This window comes from Urocitellus parryii, chromosome Y, assembly GCF_045843805.1.
Source record: "Urocitellus parryii isolate mUroPar1 chromosome Y, mUroPar1.hap1, whole genome shotgun sequence".
Lineage (NCBI taxonomy): Eukaryota > Metazoa > Chordata > Mammalia > Rodentia > Sciuridae > Urocitellus > Urocitellus parryii.
Window position 1 is genome coordinate 33,875,366 of NC_135548.1, and position 19,309 is coordinate 33,894,674.

Genomic DNA, 19,309 nt, shown 5'->3' on the forward strand with positions numbered 1-19,309 from the left:
TGCCTTTCTAGTGTCTGATGTATTCTGCTGTCTGTCCTATTGTCTACTATCCCCCCTCCCCTCCCCTCCCCTCCCCTCCCCTTTTCTCTCTCTACCCCTTCTACTGTAAATCATGTCTTCCATTTGTATTCTCTTGACTTACCCCTCCTTACCTCTTATATGACATTTTGTATAACCCTGAGGATCGCCTTCCATTTCCATGCAATTTCCCTTCTCACTCCCTTTCCCTCCCACCTCTCATCCCTGTTTACTGTAAATATTCTTCTCAAGCTCTTCGTCCCTACCCTGTCCTTGTTTACACCCCTTATATCAAAGGAGTCATTTGGTATTTGTTTTTTAAAGATTGACTAGCTTCACTTAGCATAATCTGCTCTAATGCCATCCATTTCCCTCCAAATTCTATGATTTTGTCATTTTTTAATGCAGAGTAATACTCCATAGTGTATAAATGCCACATTTTTTTTATCCATTCATCTATTGAAGGGCATCTAGGCTGGTTCCACAGTCTTGCTATCGTGAATTGAGCTGCTATGAACATCGATGTAGCAGTGTCCCTGTAGCATGCTCTTGTTAGGGCTTTAGGGAATAGACCGAGAAGGGGAATAGCTGGGTCAAATGGTGGTTCCATTCCCAGCTTTCCGAGAAATCTCCATACTGCTTTCCAAATTGGCTGCACCAATTTGCAGTCCCACCAGCAATGAACAAGAGTGCCCTTTTCCCCGCATCCTCTCCAGCACTTATTGTTGTTTGACTTCCTAATGGCTGCCAGTCTTACTGGAGTGAGATGGTATCTTAGGGTAGTTTTGATTTGCATTTCTCTGACTGCTAGCGATGGTGAGCATTTTTTCATGTACTTGTTGATTGATTGTATGTCCTCCTCTGAGAAGTGTCTGTTCAGGTCCTTGGCCCATTTATTGATTGGGTTATTTGTTATCTTATTGTCTAATTTTTTGAGTTCTTTGTATATTCTGGTTATTAGGGCTCTATCTGAAGTGTGTGGAGTAAAGATTTGTTCCCAGGATGTAGGCTCCCTATTTATCTCTCTTATTGTTTCTTTTGCTGAGAAAAAACTTTTTAGTTTGAGTAAGTCCCATTTGTTGATTCTATTTGTTAACTCTAGCGCTATGGGTGTCCTATTGAGGAATTTGGAGCCCGATCCCACAGCGTGTAGATCATAACCAACTTTTTCTTCTATCAGATGCCGTGTCTCTGATTTAATATCAAGCTCCTTGATCCATTTTGAGTTAACTTTTGTGCACGGCGAGAGATAGGGATTCAGATTCATTTTGGTACAAATGGATTTCCAGTTTTCCCAGCACCATTTGTTGAAGATGCTATCCTTCCTCCATTGCATGCTTTTAGCCCCTTTATCAAAAATAAGATAGTTGTAGTTTTGTGGATTGGTTACTGTGTCCTCTATTCTGTACCATTGGTCCACCCGCCTGTTTTGGTACCAGTACCATGCTGTTTTTGTTACTATTGCTCTGTAGTATAGTTTGAAGTCTGGTATCGCTATACCGCCTGATTCACACTTCCTGCTTAGTATTGTTTTTGCTATTCTGGGTCTTTTATTATTCCATATGAATTTCATGATTCTTTTATCTATTTCTACAAGATATGCTGTTGGGATTTTGATTGGCATTGCATTGAACTTATAGAGAACTTTTGGTAATATCGCCATTTTGATGATGTTAGTTCTGCCTATCCATGAGCAGGGTATGTTTTTCCATCTTCTAAGGTCTTCTTCTATGTCTTTCTTTAGGGTTCTGTAATTTTCATTGTATAAATCTTTCACCTCTTTTGTTAGGTTGATTCCCAAGTATTTTATTTTTTGGGGGGATATTGTGAATGGAGTAGTTGTCCTCATTTCCGTTTCAGAGGATTTGTCGCTGATATACAGGAATGCCTTTGATTTATGCGTGTTGATCTTATATCCTGCCACTTTGCTGAATTCATTTATTAGCTCTAATAGCTTCTTTGTAGACCCTTTTGGGTCTGCTAGGTATAGAATCATATCATCTGCAAATAGTGATAATTTAAGTTCTTCTTTTCCTATTTTTATGCCTTTAATTTCTTTTGACTGTCTAATTGCTCTGGCCAGTGTTTCGAGGACTATGTTGAACAGAAGTGGTGAGAGAGGGCATCCCTGTCTTGTACCAGATCTTAGAGGGAATGCCTTCAATTTTTCTCCATTCAGAATGATGCTGGCCTGTGGCTTATCATAGATTGCTTTTACAATGTTGAGGTATGATCCTGTTATCCCTAATTTTTCTAGCGTTTTGAACATAAAGGGATGCTGTACTTTGTCGAATGCTTTTTCTGCATCTATTGAGATGATCATATGGTTCTTATTTTTAAGTCTATTGATGTGGTGAATAACATTTATTGATTTCCGTATATTAAACCAGCCTTGCATCCCAGGGATGAATCCTACTTGATCATGATGTATAATTTTTTTGATATGTATTTGAATCCGATTCGCCAGAATTTTATTGAGGATTTTTGCGTCAAGGTTCATTAGAGATATTGGTCTGTAGTTTTCCTTCTTTGATGTGTCTTTGTCTGGTTTCGGAATCAGGGTGATGTTGGCCTCGTAGAATGAATTTGGAAGTTCTCCCTCTTTTTCTATTTCCTGAAATAGCGTGAAAAGTATTGGTGTTAGTTCCTCTTTAAAGGTTTTGTAAAACTCTGCTGTATATCCAGAACTGTTGGATTCTTGCTCCTTCACCCTGGCTGGCAAATCACCTAAAGCTAGATTTGTTAAGCCACCACCTCCCGAACCAAAAGAGCAGTCGGGCTGTCCCTAGAAAGAGGGAGGCCCAGACACTCCAGAGAGACGCCAGGTCTCCCAGTTAGAGAGGGAGGCAGAGGTTGCTGTCCAAACCCTCCCCATACCGTGGCACTGCTGCCCTTGGCAGAAGAAGGACAAAGACCATTTGGATAACTTTGGGATCCCATGCACAAATAAGCTTGTAGACATAATCCTGTAGTTCCACAGAAAATTAATTATTCCCATCCACGGCCTTGAGGCTTTTCTTCTCAACTAAGTACAATAAACTTTAAACCAGTGGGTTTTTAATTTTCATTAAAGGGATTCAATGGTTTATCAATTCAGTTTCCATGAAGATTAAAAATGGAGGAACAAAGCAAACAAAGGTGGCCCTGTTTTTACAAACTTGATTTCATGAACTCTTCAAGTCAAGCTGAATCTAAATACTCCAACACTTACACCACTTTCCGCCCATCCCTCCTAAAACCATCAGAGAAAGAATGGGACATAACACTTTCAAAAGCAAGCATAATGCAATACTATTTTTTTCTTTTTAATATTTCATTAGTTATACATGGATGCAATATCTTTATTTTGTTTGTTTATTTTTATCTGGTGCTGAGGATCGAACCCAGTGCCTCACATGTGCTAGGTGAGCGCTCTACCACTGAACCACAACCCCAGCCCCTGCAATATTACTTTTTAACCAATAAGATCAGAGCCATACCTTGCCCATTCAGGTTGGCCACAGGTAACAACTATTATGTGTGCCACTGCCAAAATAAAAAATACCAAATGTGACATGTCCAACTCGAAGAGAAAAATTTTGAGATGTAGATGAAATTGACAAATATTTCCTTATTTCCACATTCATTCAACTCCATATATATTTAAGTCATCTGAAAAATTACTTTGAAAATACCGTTTTTTAAAAGATTCACATTCCATTAATATTTTACTCAAATTCTTTAAACATGCACATTCAAACAAGGTCTTAGTTATCTTTAAAGCCATTTTCTGAGGTATCTAATCATTTTCTGTGTGATGCCATCATATATTTCCCTTGCATTAAATTAAGCTGAAGCATTTTCCAAAATCATGCATGTACCTACTACTGAAAAAAATTCTCTCAGATCACAAGAACCTATTTAAATAGAACAGTAAAGAATTTTGTCCTATAGATCCACATTTCTATAACTAAATCTCATGCTTCATTGTTTCAACTGATTTTTTTTAAAAAAGGGTTTTATAACAATATCTAACTCTGGCCTTTGTAAGTTCAAATACCAAGAACTAGTTGCCCAACTAGTTTTAAATTTCTTTGTCTTAAGAAGGGTCAAATTCAGTGATTTTTTTTTAACCTTTACAAGGACCCAAGACTAGGATTGGCCAATATGGTTTCAGGACAAGCAGCTTTCTCTGTCTGAGGCCATTTGGAAAGTGGCTGACAGCATGCCCTTATAATGTGAGAGCTTTGTTAAGACTTTAATATTAAGACTCATAAAGTATTTGGGGGAACCCTTCTCTTATATTGGAGTCTAAAAATTATTTCATATCTAGATGGGAGTACAAACTGTGGAAAATTGGCAGACCCATTCCTGAAGCTCAAAATTAAAACATTTAACACGGAGACATACACAAAGGGATTTTTGAGTAAAAAAAATAAAAACAAAAACAAAAAGCAACAAGGGAGCAGTAAATGCAAAAGAAACCCAAGGCACATTCACTTTCCATCACAGCTGCATGGAGGGGTACAAGACTAGCTGGCCCTCAAAGGATGGGTATAGTCTTAGAAAATGGAAAGGGTAGACTGGTTTGTGAGCTACCAGTCCGACTTTTAGAGACCTTCCTCAGGTGCAAGAAGTAAGGGTCTGTAATATTGCACTCCTCCAGGTAGGTGGGTTCCCAGACAACATACCTACAGGGGCCAGTACCAATGCCCATGCACCTCTGCTCTACCTCTGCTCCCCTGTCCCTGGTGCCCCCAGGATCCTTCCTCAAGAAGGTCTACCCCCCAAACCTGGCTGTTCTGCATTTCCCTCTCCCCCATGCCCCCTTCACCTACAATCCTCCTTCCCTGATTCTTTTTGTAATGTCTGAATCCAAGCCAAATAGGGCAGAGACCACGTTTTTTAACAAATTCTTATAAACTTCCCTGAGGGAGAAGTAATTAATCCTTCTTCTGAATTCTAGCAACACTTTATTTGCATCCCTTGTACGGTACTTAGCACCTCCTGTTTTGTGCTTATGGTGGGTGATGCTTAGTAACTCTAGCTGCTTCTCTTTCTCCTCTGGCCATTGGCCTTAACATAGTGCCTAGCCCCAAACAGATATTTGAGGAATATTTACTGAGTCGTGAATGGCCCTCTGTGATTCTGATCACTTCTCTACCCTAAGCCCCTGGAGGATGTTATTTAAATGAAGAGTGATTCTCCAAAGAGGAAGGGGGCCTTTAAAACATTCCCAAACTATAGTATTCTCCTTCCTCTACCCCCTCCCACCCCCCAGAGTTGCTGGGAGTCCATGTACTAGAAGGGATTGAATAGCATTTCCTGAGTAATGGGTGGGGGCAGGGGAGCTAGCAAGACAAAGATTAAAAGTCTGCATAAAAATATTCTCTTGTCCCTGTACTGTGATGTTTTATGTTTCACTTACATTGTAATACCATTCCAAGAACTCTGTCAATACTAAGGGGCAAGGTCCTCTCTTCCCTTTGGAAGACATTCAGACACACATTTAGACACATGACCGCTGATCAGCTTAAAAGGAATCAAGGCTTTCCACAGGGAGAGGAAGAGCTCCCACCAGCACCTTTCTTAGGTAGAAAAGCAAATGCCAGAAGAACTCAAGCCCAGAGAGCCACACCAGGGGTGGCCAAGTCTGAATGAGTTTTGCTCTAAGCCAGTGAGCAAGGCCAGGTTTCTTCTAGCACAGGAGCTGGAGGGCCTTGTGAGGGCTCTGGAGAGGAGGCTGCTTCCAAAACACTGAGAATGCTGGGTGGGTGGCTCTTCCAGATGTAAGGAATGCTGACAAGACTTGCCCAACATGCTCCAGAGCAATAAATAACTACATAAACCGTATAGCTCTCCTCCCTCCTCTCAACACATAGATACAAAGAAGACTATCATGGATGTCCACCTAGGAAAATGATAATTATCGTTTGGACATGCCTGATGAAGATATTCAAGTCATGTGAAAAAGACTGTGCAGGACCACAAGGTTAAATTTCAATGAGATGCACATATAAGGGAAAGCTTCCATTCAAAAAATTCCTAAGAGAAGGAAGTTTCTTCCATTTGTCTTCAAATACTGTTTTAACACTGATTTCTGCCTAAATATCATGGCAAGTCAGGGAAGTTCACTGACCAGCTGGAAAAGGAAGGGGCCTGTATTTCCCACCTGCTCCACAAAGGATTTAGGGTGGTAACCTGTCCTTGTTAAAGAATAACAGATGGGATATAAACCCCTCCCAGAAAACACATATCTAAGCTCTCACCTTCTGTTCTGTGTTGAGTCCTGGCTCAGCCACTGACCAGGTAAAAGATCTCACTCCAAATACACAAACAACCCTCTGAAAATTGTAGGGGATTAGAGAACTCTCATTAGTCCCTTGCACACAGAAGGCCATCGCCATGAAGATAAAGCATTACCAGTGTTTTCTCTACCTTCGGCAAGTTTAGGATACCAGTGAAGACAAACACACCCGCAAGAGCAAACCCACCCGAATAAGATGGGGGTGATAACCTCAGAAGTAAATGCTGGGGGCTGGGGTGCTCCCTGGAGAAGAGAGAAGGCACTGTGTATGGGCTGGAGGTCAGGGGGAGGGCTCAGAGCTAAGGATGAAACCAGGCCAAATCTAAATAGGCAGAGATAGGTGAGGGTGGGGAGACACCCTCAAAGGCTAGACCATGCTGGGAGCCTGGAGGTGGGCAGGGGAAGCCAGCTTCCTTAGGCAGAGGCCAAGTCAACATGTTTGTCAATAGAGGGGTGTACAGCTTATGTATCCCTCCAGGTCCTTGCTGGAGCCCAGGCCAGTGTGGGAGATGGAAAACACACCCAGTCCTTGTCCTCAAGGAACCCACATGGCCTAGCAGCTCCCAGACGTTGAAGCTATCAAATACCATGACCTGGATAAGGAGGCTGAACAGGACACAAGGTTGTGTAGAGTTACTGAAGCCTCTTAAAATAGATCAAGGTTTCAGAGTGACCGATGAACTAGAGAAATGGCTTAGCAGAACAGGCGTGAGAAGCAGACAGACACAAAGACCTATTTCTACTCAGAAAAAAAAAAAAAAAAAAAAACAGCTACTCTCAAAGTTGGAGAAGTCACTTTTCAGTGTTTACAGATTTCAGCAGGTAACTGCGGTTCCTTTAACCCATTTTGTCCCATTGTCCCAGATATGGAACACCTATAAAAACTTAAATATAGCATATACCATGTAATATAATTGTATGCTCTATAATATAATTCAATTATTATAATAAGAATATAATTATATTATGACATGATAATTATCACAATATTAATATTATATATATATATATATATATATATATATATATATGCCTTAGATTATGATTTCCAACTTACTTTAATGCACCTGTGTCAGTTTTGTTGAAATATTCACAGAATTGAAAACTCAGGACTTTACAGGTAAAACGCAGAAGCAAATGAAATCTACAAAATGTTGGTATGTGGTGAATTTCTTCAGGACTCAAGAGGGCATTTAAAGAACATGGGACAACAGGTGCAACAGAAAAGTTGAGCAAGATTTTGCTCATTGTATGTGGAGGGACAAGAGAGGTATTGTCTGATACCACAGGACATGAGTTAAAATTACACTGAGCTTTCAGGTAACTATCAGAAGCAGTGACTGGCCCTGGGAAAGCTATAAACAAAACAAATCTAAAAAGTTGTCTAAGATTATAGTACAATGACACTCAGAGAGCAGACAGAGGAGAGAAGAGGAAAGGAGATTCTCCTGTTTGGTCATGACCTGCTTTGAGTAGGTGACATTAGCTTCAGGTCTCTATATTCCTTTTATGCTTTGTTTCAATTTTTATTCTGAAAAGTTCCAAGTCTTATTCAATAGTAGACAAAGTGTAATAAAACTACCATATCTCCATTACCTGAGCTTCTCATTAAAACATAATCAACATTTTGCTAATACTGTTTCATTTTATCCATGTTTAAAAAAAATTTTTTTAAGTAGTCTCCAACATCCTGTCATCCAGATGAAACTTCTGAGGTTTCAATAGTTCTATGATTTTACAGTTCAGGAAATCATTTGTGCAACAGTATGACTGGCACATATACTATATCCTCTCAACTGCCCAAAAGTTTAAACAAAGGAGACCAACTTAAACACTGACTGGAAACAGTCAATTCAAATTGATACTTAATTGTCAAGCATGAAAAAGGTCCATATATTCCATGTGGACATATTCACTGAGTACCCACTATATGTCAAGCACAGCTCCAGCCTTGGGAGATGTGAGAGAGAGAGAGAGGGGGGGGGAGGGAGGGAGGGAGGGGTAGAGGGAGGGAGGGAGGGGGAGAGAGGGGGGGGAGAGAGAGAGAACCAATCTTATTGAGGCTTCTGCATTGTTAAGTTCTTCTGAAGTCAGAGACCCATTCTAACATGCATCACAACCTAGTTTTAGAGAGGAGTTTCAGTTTCTATTCCCCTTCAACTGGCACATTGAGTCATCTTCTTTTTAGAACTGGCATTCAGAAGTCTCTTGCCATGCCAGTGGTAGAGTTACCTCTCTGTTTCTCTAAGCTTGTAATAACTGCTGTTAATAGTTATAATCCAATGACTACTGTTAATGTTATAATCCAATTAGTAATAAATATGTCCCTAATTTAAATGATTTTCATAATCTATACACATGTATAGTCCATAAATATTTTCTGAACATTGTAAAACAAATAAGAATTTAAATAAAGGCAAAAAAATAAATATCCATGAAAGTTCTAATATTTCCATCCTGTACCCTAATAGATGGTCTAGCTGTCCCCATAGGGTGAACATTTCCCCATTCTGAGAACTGACAGTGTGCCGTGCACTCCTTGTGGCCTCTGTTGGTCACCTGCCTGGCTGGAGTCACTGTCCATTTCCTCCTATGAGTGACAATATACAAAACAGCTAACTTCAGAGCTTGCAACATTTGAGAGGCAGAACCACAGAGTCTGTCAAAAGAAACTCATATGCAGGGGGAAGACAAATATTCAACATCATCCAGTGACCAAGAGAGACATGCTGGAGAGGGCAAGCACTGCTGGTGACTGTCACAGGTCATATTTAAGAAGCCAAATGGACTGGGCTGGCTGTTGTGGTAGAAGGAGAATCTAAGCCATGGGAGCCACACTGGACTCAGAGTCTAGCCTCATCTGAGGAGGTCTGTCCTGGATACCCCACAGCTTCAGACCCTACCCCAAAGGCCAAGGATCCTCACCTTTCCTGAGTTCTAGAGAAGTCTTGCCATCACCAGCAAGAGAAAAAGGAGAGGAAAACAGACCGGTGCAACATTACAGGCAACCTATAAGGCGGGGCTGCTCAGCCACACGCTCTGGACTCCTGTTCCATGCTTCGTGAGGTGCGGGGCTGGACTGCTGAGCAGACTATGTCCCCGCCCACTGCACATGCTGGAACACCTAGGCACAATGTGCATGACTGCCCTACAGAAAGAACAAAGATCTATTTGACCATTTCATTAGTGGCACAGAAATGTGGTACAGTTTTAAAATAGAAATACCAGGTAAATGAAGACTATAGTACAGTTATGTAAGATTATCTAAAATTTGACACTAATCTCTCCTCCCACATCCTGCAAAACCCACAGCCACCTGCTTCTAACATAAGTGAAACAAAACAGAAAGAAATCCCTCAGAGGTACTCCTAAGCTCAAAGTTTACACCCATGAAGACACAGGTTTTGGTCTTGAGATTTTTCAATTACTTGATCTTAACTATAAGATCTAATCTATGCATAAAATAGAATAGACAAACCTGCAACATTAGATGACAAGAACATATATTCTTGTCAGGAGCCATTTCTATGGGGCTCTCTGAATGTTTCCTAGTCCGAATCAAACATCAGATAATATGACATACTTAAGAGCACTAAGGTGCTATGTTAAAAGTTCCTGAAAACACAGAAATGACAATGACTAGGTCTCCTGCATGCTCAAGTCTTAAGAGTGTGGCTGGGGTGCCTATGTGAAGAAGCAAGAAACACACACAGGAAAAGGCACATGAAAGATAGAGACAGGGATGCTATTCAAAATATTTAATAACCAATATGGCCAGACATTAACCAATCAGAAAAGACTCAGGCCACTGCTCAGACCAGAAGCTCTGTTAGGCAGTGGATGAGTCCTTTGGTTTCTGAATTAGGGGTGGAGCTCCCTGGGGCAGCAGCAGTTTTCTAACTAGCATGGGAATAATGCAACATCTCCACCTGCAAGGCTGCTGATGCCTTCCGGCTGAATGAATGTCATTGAGCCTCAGGTTACAGTGAGTGATGGAGTATGAGAAAGGGCAGAGTTACTCCAGGAGTGACTCTAAAGAGCAGGGTTCTGAGGAATAGGGTTAGGACGAGGAATGGCATTCCAGATGGGCCAAGGTAGACACACAGGGGGTCTGTTCTGGATACTCTACAACTTCAGTCCCTACCAGGACACAGGACGGCCACTGGGGCATTGAGACAGTTCACATACAGTCTTAGGGCACAGCCCTGTGCCACCAGCTTATTTTCTATAAATCACAGTACACAATGGATTGGTAAAGGTAGGGCAAATAGCAGGTTGAAGCCAAGCTGTAGAAAGTCCCAGGAAATAAAGACGTGGGGCCTTACAGAGAAGGGCCGTAACCGTTTCTGCTCCAGAGGGATACAACCAGACCTCTGCTCCAGAAAAAGTAGTCACTGTTCCTCCTGCCGTGTTTAACTAAAGGCTTTCACTGTCTAACCCAGAGGTGACAGGCTCCAGACTAGATGGGCAGTCTTCAGAGTGACCTGGCAATAGTGTGTAGGTATTGGGCAATATTGTACAGAGAATGGGCTAGAATAAGCAGAACCTGCTGACTTGATGGGATTTCAGAACATAAGTCAAGGACAGTAGTGAGGGCCAGCCATTCCCCAAACAGGCAAAGGGCCCAGGAACAAAACTCCTGTGTGTGTCATGGCCAGAGGCAAAGACAGGTTGTGTAACCTTGGCTGAGTCACCTCTTCTCCCTGCACCACAGTTACTGCATCGAAAAGATGAGTGAGTTGGGCTGCTTCAGAGTTGGGGTTGCTCTGCAGAGCCTCAAAGGCAGCAAGGGAAAACAGATGATACAACCATATCTATGTGATCTGCGATCCCGCCCATACTCAGCCTCCCCATTTTAACCACAGCAGATCTGTTCTTATTTATTTCACATCTTGAAGTCCCACCTAAAATTTCACTGGGAAAAACAGACTCATAATCACTAGTGATGCTACTGTGCCCTTTGAGCCCTCAAAATTCACAATTCTCTTGTCTATGACAAGTTTTCGATATGATCTAGAACATGTGGAGAAGTCTGTTTCCAGTAAAAGGGCCCAAAGAAAAGCAGCAGAAAGCAAACCTATGTTTTCATGGAGAGGCCAACCTCCTACAGTGGCATTATTCCACCATCTGTGGTAAGCCTGGGTTCCCGTGCGCACTTGGAATGTGCTCTTTTCCTCCGGTACACCTGATGCATTAATCATGTGTCCTGACTGTTCTCCAGGCTTTCAAGACCAAGTTCAAGGGCAGACAAAGCCATTTACACTTTAATTCTCTAAAAAGCAAATGATATCATCAAGCACTGAACCAAGCTGAATGAATCAAAATTTGTTGTCTCTTTCAGCACTGTGGTGGCACAAAGGGAAAATTCATGGAAGATTATAAACAAGATGGAGAAAAAAATAAGGAGCAATGATATAGAAAAAGGAGACTCAGCACAGTCCTGCTTTGCCACCAGCTGAATAACTTGGAACTTTCCAGCCTCTGCCGCACTGAGAATCCTTCTAGCTCTCAAGGGTCAGCAAAGCCAAGCAACCAGGGCACAGGCCCTGAAGTCAGACTGTCTAGGTTCAAATACTGGAATAGTCAACTTAACCTCTGCACCTGTTTCTTTAACTTTTGTAAAGTATGGATAAGAAAGAGTAGGACCTACCTCACAAGGTCATTGGGGGACTAATGAGTTAACATACCTGAAGCACGAAGAACAGTGCCTTGATCTGTCTGTCACCCCTGTGATCCCTGAGCCTTGGCCCTGTTCTGGCTGCGGCCACCACTCTTGTGGCTGCCAGAGCCCTGTTTCACAGTTGACAGTTGTGCCTTGAGAGTGAAACCAGTCCCTGCTGCAACTTTCTCTTAATGACATATAGGGTTTTCTGACTTAGTGGATATGGGTATTTCTTCCACAACAAACCTCAGGGGAAAGTGCCAATTTCTACAGTAGACAAAAATGTGCAAACAGACAGATAAGACATTCAGCATACGTCCCACTCAGAATGAGGAAATGGTCTAAAAGGTAACCCACATCTCCTACTCTGTTGCCCCAACTCCTTTCAATTTATCTTTCCAAACCATGAAAACCTTATTTCAACAGTTTTTCATTAGAACCCAAAAGTCCATTGAAACCCATGCATTAATAAAACAATTTTCAAATCATTGTCAATTTCAAGAGATTTAAAGCAGAACCTGATTTAATTTTTTTTTAAAAAAAACTAACAAATATTGGTAAACTGCCTTGTAAAAAATAGCTGTTCCTCAATATCCAGCAAGGAGAAGTAAATAAATTAAAGCATATTCCATAAAGTATACAATGCTGTCATCTTTGAAACTCATTTTTTAAAAATAGTACATAACAACATGAGGGAAGTGTTCACAATGTAACTTTGGTAATTAAAATTAAATTGCCAAAATTTTTATCTTTGATTAAAAATGTATGCTTTAAGTTTTTAAAAAATTGTTAAGGAAAAAAAAAAACAAGAGAAAATACACTAAATGTTATAATAGTACTTCACCTCTAGAGGACCTTTTTATTTTTTTTTACTTCCCCAAATTTCTATCATAAGCATCCATTACTTTTATAATAATAAAAAATAAATAAGTACAACTGGGGAGGGCAAAATGGCCTTAGATAAATTTCAAAGTGTTTATTTAAAACTTGAAGACCAGCAAATAATTCTTGAAGAAATTACCCAGGCCACCAGTTTTGAAATCATAGATTTAGGAATCAGCAAATACATTTGGAGGCAGATGTCACAGGGGCACAGAGCCCTTTCCTACCTCCAGGTGAGTTTCTGTCCAAGGGTGACATCCTTTTAGCCAGCCACACATCAAGGAAGAAGCCATCAGATTTCATCCCCCACTTCTTGATTCCTCTAAGGTTACAACTGACTGAATACTGTTAAGAACTTGCACATGACAGGATATCAAGAGCTGGGGAAAATTAACATAACTCACTCTGCCATGACTATCTCTTCTGCCATTACATATCACCCTAGGATTAAACAAACTAAAATTTCCTAGGAGTTGACATTCAGCATCTTATAGACACAACAGTCTCAGAGCTGCTGTTACAAACACTGGTAAAACTGCCTCTTCCTTCTAGTTCACCCCACATTCAGTTGCTACTTCAGGGCTTTAAAGTTCTCAGAAGCCCCTGGAAGAACTAACATGTACCCAACCATGGGCAGCTTCAGATCAGCTTTGTTCACCGAAAATTACTCTTCAGGCAAAATTACTCATCATCCAAACAAGACTGTCCATAAAACATTACTAATGGATTCTAACATAACAGAGTTTGGTTATAAGAGACAGTGAATGCAAAGGAATAATGGAGATCTGTTTTAAAATGCAAAGTTGCTCAATAACTTCAACTGATCTTGGAAACTAATGCTCTTTTGAAGTTACAAATATAAACTTAGAAATTATTAGTATTCCTACAGACTTGCCCTTTCCAGAGAGGAAATTTAGGAGAGAGGAGAAATCTCCAGCTATAAATGAACCCGATCTTTTCCCAGGCTCCTCCCCTAGACACACAGCCATATTCCACAACACTGTCACATCAAAACTAAAGATGCTGGAAGACTTAGACGCAAAGTAAAACACTGTGGCATGCTGATACATTTTGAGTTACCCCGAACTTGACTCAGAAGCAAACAGGTAGCTATGAAAACTGTACCATTATGGTATAAATAGATGGCCTTTCCCTACCTGCATTTGTCACATATCACTTCTTAAATGTCAAAAATTAAAAATCCCAGAGATTTCTTTTGAGTCAGGCTGCCTACAATAATAATAAAAATCCTGCCAAAATATGAATAACAGAGACAGGAAGGAAACATGTCAAAATGCTCATAATTATGAGGGAAGGGTGATTTTTTTAAAATCTTCTATATTTACAGTAAATTTAGAAAACAGAAGTTTTTAATATGCATAACTTATTTTGAGAGGAGAGGTATAAGTTATACTACTTTGAAAGATTTTCCCTTTTCCAGTCATAGAATTTTAGCTCTTTCATGAAATTTTAGTCTAATGCAGTCTTTTCATAAATGAGGAGTTGGTTTCAGGGTAGGAAAGGATTTTCCCAATTGAGCCAAAACAAGAAGGAATGTCTCCCAAGACCTGGTCCTGTGTTTTCCACTGTATCATCCTGCCCTTTCATGCTCCAAAATGATGGGTTCCTTTTAGTTCGACCTTCTCAAGCCCATGGCATTGCAGATCATTAACTCAAAGTTAAGTTCTGGGCAACGTCCACCTGAAAGAAGTTTTTGGTAGATTTTTTTGCTTGTTTGTGTTAAGTCAACACTTGGTTTCTTTGGAATAATCACAGGTTAAGTTGTGAAAGGTGTGTCAGAAACTGCAATTTAACCAGTTTCTCTCAAATTAATCAAAGGTCAATAACTAAATGGTACTGATTGATAGTTGGAGTATTTTGGATATTAATGCATCAAGATACAGCTTAAAAGTCTTAACCAGGGCACTTGAAGGGCACTTTTATAATGGCTATTCTTAATTAGGCTCCATAACCTTGAGCTTGGGTGGAGTGCGGATAGGGTTTGCAAGCCCTGACATTCAATGCTGATTAGTTGGAGTCTGTCTCTAGATTCTAATCCACGCCTTCATTCAAGTCATCTACCAAAGCTGACCCTCTACGCTATAAAGTGATAGAGATCATCTTTTGTTGCCTAATTAAAAAAAAAAAAAAAGGCCAGAGTGCCTTAAATCAATGATTCTATCACGGCTATGTACACTCCTCTGGAGACACCGCGAGAATTTCTACATATGGCAACCTGCTTTTGGTGCTGCCTCTGACCCTTCAGAGAGCGTTCCGCGCAGGGGCCATCATCACACTCAGGCACCGGTCCAGTCTAGCTCCCAGCGTGGTCCTAGCACGCCCTACAGACCCTGCCCCTGGGGCACAAGGGATGCCTGCGGCCGAGAGAACACGGTCCCGGATCAGGTAGGACCACCTCCACGCACCTGGGCTGGGCCTCCTACTGTGGGCCGGGCAGGTCCCCGCCGCCACGCCAACCAGGGGCCGGTCTCGCGGCACACGTCCCTCGGATACGCGGTGCACCAGCCCCGCGCCCGCGCCACCAGCGCCACCAGCGGGAAGCGGCGAGCAGGCAACTCGGGCTCCAGCACAGGAAGCGGCGGTGAGAGGGGCGGCCTGGGAGCTCGGGCTGCCCTGGGAAGCGAGGCCGCAGAGCAGAGACCGGAAAGAGGAACGTCTCCGGGAGCGGCGAGCTGTTCTCGCGTCCCCACTGCGCACCGCCTCTGAGGATCGGCCCCGCGGTGCAACCTCAGCCCCGCGCCTCCATCGAGAACCCGCACCGCAGCGGGAGCAGCTGAGGCTCCGCGCAGCGGGCGAACTCACCTCCTCCGCTACCCGGGCCGCTCCGCCAACGGCTGTCACTGCAGTCCACTCCCAGCCCAGCGCAAAGTCCTGGTGCTATTTAAAGAGTCTCCGCCGCCACTGCCCACTGGCTGAGCCCCGCCCCCGCGGCCGAACTAGGCGGCTGTAAGTGCGCGAGCCGGGCCCGCTCCACCCTGCCTTGCAAGCCCTGCCCCATCCTCCAGGCCCCGCCCCCCCGCTGGGCGCGTGCGTTGCTAGCGGGTGGCGGGCAAAAGCGGCTGAAGTCACCCGAACTGCAGTCCGGTTTCACAACGAAATCTGAGGAAGGGCAAAGGGTAAATCGTAGTGCCCCAGCCCCAAAGGCCCGGAGACTGCGAGTCTGCGATGCCTTGAGGTGGGAGACGTCTTTTTGCACCTTGCACGCTCAGCCACCTGCCCCACTGACTTCTTGTAGTCCCGGGGGTTCTGCTCTGTGGATGTCTGGTGGTCTAAGAGTTTCCCTTTCCGTTTTTCTTTGGCACAGACTTATGCGACCCCTTTTAGCAGGATTTCACCACCGTCCCCACCCTGAGTTTCGCCACAGTCCCTGGCAGGGAAGACCTGTGTGGACTTCCACAATGTCCTAGACATGAAGCAACCCTGGACAATTCAGGCCCCAGGATAGTGAGAGCAAAAGAGATTAGGCATTGCTGAAGCATCACATTCACCTGCTGAGTTCTTGCCATGCAGTTTTGAGGGATTCTATGGGATGAACTTTGAGGGATTTTCAGACACCAACGCAATTGTTTTCAGGCTCACATCTCAACTGTTACTTTTCCTCTTAGTTCCTGAGGCCTGCCAGTATCTTTAAGCTCTAATAGTTGTCCAGTTACAGTGGTGTTTGCACCAAGCATTGGGCAGAGGTCTAGTACTGCTTTGAATTTGAGGGATGAGAAGAATTATTGTTAAAATAAAGGCCTCTGGTGATAATGTTGTAGGGACAAACGAGGCCAGGCACCGAAGATAGCAGGAAACAGTTTTATTTGGCTGCAGCCAGGTTCAGAGGGTGCAGCCTTTGCTGTAATCAATCAATCCCCTGAACCCGGAGTTCAGGGAGTTTCAGAATTTTATATCCAGAATGTAAGGGGAGGGGCTCAGAATTTCACAGTCTGCAGAAGTTCACATAAAAGCAGCTTTTTCTTTCACTGTCCTGGGCAAGTTAACTCTTCAAGGACAACACCTGAGAAGGGGAGAGCTTCATCTCCCCTTTCTATCCTCCCGCTGCCAGTTGTTACCACGGGCTCATTTGTAACTTATCTTAAAAATGCAGACATCTCTGTGAAGCCCAGCTCAAGGCCAGAGGCCTTGTTTGCACATTTCTTCAAAGTACTATACTGGATAGGTTTATGAAAAACTAGTAAGGGGGTGTCCAACACCTGGAGTGCTGGTATCTTCTCTGCCAGTGGCCAAGTAAACAGGGTGACATGAAAATAGGAAGTTTATATACATTGGACTCTTTTTCTGACAGTCCTAAAATCAGCCATGGTGAAGAGGGCTTTTCTGTGGAGAAAGGGGGTGCCACTTCAGTAACATACCCCTTATTGGAGGCTTAATATCAGACACTGCACATGCATGACCCTATCTTTATCATAACCCTATGAGATGGTGCTATCATCATGCCCCTTTTACAGAAGAGGAAATGGAGGCACAGAGGTTATATGTCAGTTGAGGGCAAGACTACACCTGGAACTCAAAATGGTCTGCCTCCAGAGCATGCACATAACAATGGTGGGATTATACTGAGGTTTACACTGGTTAAAAACAGATGTGTTCCTTCTAGGCTCAAGCATATTCAAGTTGATTCCAGAAAATAATGGAAGGAGTAGAGGCACTGGGGATTGAACCCTGGGGTGCTTTATCAATGAGCCATATCCCTGGCTTTTTAAAATTTTTATACAGGGTCTCACTAAGTTGCTGACATTGGCCTTGAACTTGCAATCCTCCTGCTTCAGCCTCCCTAATCACTGAGATTATAGGCATGCACCACTGCACTAGGCAGCAAATAATATCTTAAAACACTTTTCCTGAGTGTCTCTAGAGCTTTTCCAGAACACCCGAAAGTAGCAATTGTATTTGTTTCCTCTCACACTGAGCTGGGCTCTGTGGCATGGTAGTGGTGAGAGCAACCCACACACCAACAACTTCTGTAATAGCTGGCTGCTTCTAGCTCCCCTTCAAGATCTGTATCTTTCAGATGGACATGCACCCATTTAAATGAGAGGAAAAAAAATAGACTCCACACTTATTTTTATTAGAAAAAATAGATTGCACATTCCTTTATTGGATAATCTTTGGTTTCTTTGCCCATGTCTCTTTCTCCACACCCATGATTTCATCATTCTATCCTCTCCTTTACCTTCTTACTTTTTTGACCAGTCTGTGAGGCCCAGGGCATCCTTAGCCACTTTCCCAGTTCTGTAGTATATTCCTTTCCCAGGGCTGTGTAACAAAGTATCATAAATTAGGTGGCTTCAGTAATAGAAATTCATTGACTCACAGCTCTGGAGACTAGATGTATGAAATCAAGGAGTTGACAAGGTTGGTTCTTTCACAGAACTGAAAGGAAGAATCTGTTGCAGGTCTTTCTGCATTGCAAATGGTTGTCTTCTCCCTGTGGCTCTTCACATCACCTTGGCTCTACAAAGTATGTCTAAATTTCCCTTTTCATAAGGATATTGCTTTAGGGCTCAACCTGATGACCTTGTATTAACTTGATTGTCTCTGTTAAAGATCCTATTTCCAAAATAAAATCACATTCTCAGGCCCTTGAACATATGAATGGGGGCGGTGGGGGTACATTTCTTTCCATAACATTCAGGCAGTTGTCTCAGTATCTCTTCCCATTCCAAGACACTGAACTCAAACTGGATGCCTCTTCCCGGGCTCTTAATACAGGTGATTTATAACTTTAGAGTGGAGAATGCACACAATCTGGAATCAGATCTGAGTTCCTACTCTCTCTGGCAGAAGCTGTTATATGACATTGAACAGCGACTTCATTCCCCATCGCCTCAGACTTTCCCTCTAGAAATAAAGATAAAACAAACTAAATAATCTCAATCTCTCAGGTCTATTCTAGCACTAACACTGAAGAAAAACAAAACGAAACTAAAACCTTTCTTCCTGACATTTCAAAATGTTTCACAGTTTGGAGGATTGTCCTGTAGCCATCAGATAGACTTTGATGGGAGGTTGTATTGCACAGTGGTTAAGAATACAAGCTTTAGGGTTGGGCAAATCTGCATTAATCCCTATTTTATCCTCTGTAAACAGGAATAATACCTACTATAGAACAGTGTCCTAGGGACTGACAGCCCAGGCCCTGAGCTTTCTCATTCAATGAAGGTTCCAGGCTCTATAATTAAACATTCCATTTTGTGACTTACAGAGAGGGGTACTAAGGATCAAACCCAGTGCCTCACATGTGCTAGGCAAGTGCTTTATCAGTGAGCCACAACCCCAGCCCAGCTGTGATTATTTTTGATCTTCTACATCTATTGCTTTCAATCATCATCTGAAGTCAAGTTACATCATTCAACGCTAGTCAATGTGCTTTGAATGCCAGGTCTTGGCCATTGATGAAAGAGTTGTCATCAGTAAATGATGCTCAACCAGTCTTG

General features: G+C 42.5%; 1 protein-coding gene across 1 annotated transcript in view; it reads right to left on the reverse strand.

Moving 5' to 3' along the window:
• The window catches only part of LOC144251097 (long-chain-fatty-acid--CoA ligase 1-like), a 39,099-nt gene extending 23,356 nt beyond the window's left edge, over window positions 1-15,743 (reverse strand). Inside the window, exon 1 of the mRNA XM_077794213.1 lies at window positions 15,672-15,743. The gene's annotated coding sequence lies outside the window, so the exon portion shown is untranslated. The remainder of the gene's footprint in view (window positions 1-15,671) is intronic.
• Between the last annotated feature and the right edge of the window lie 3,566 nt (window positions 15,744-19,309).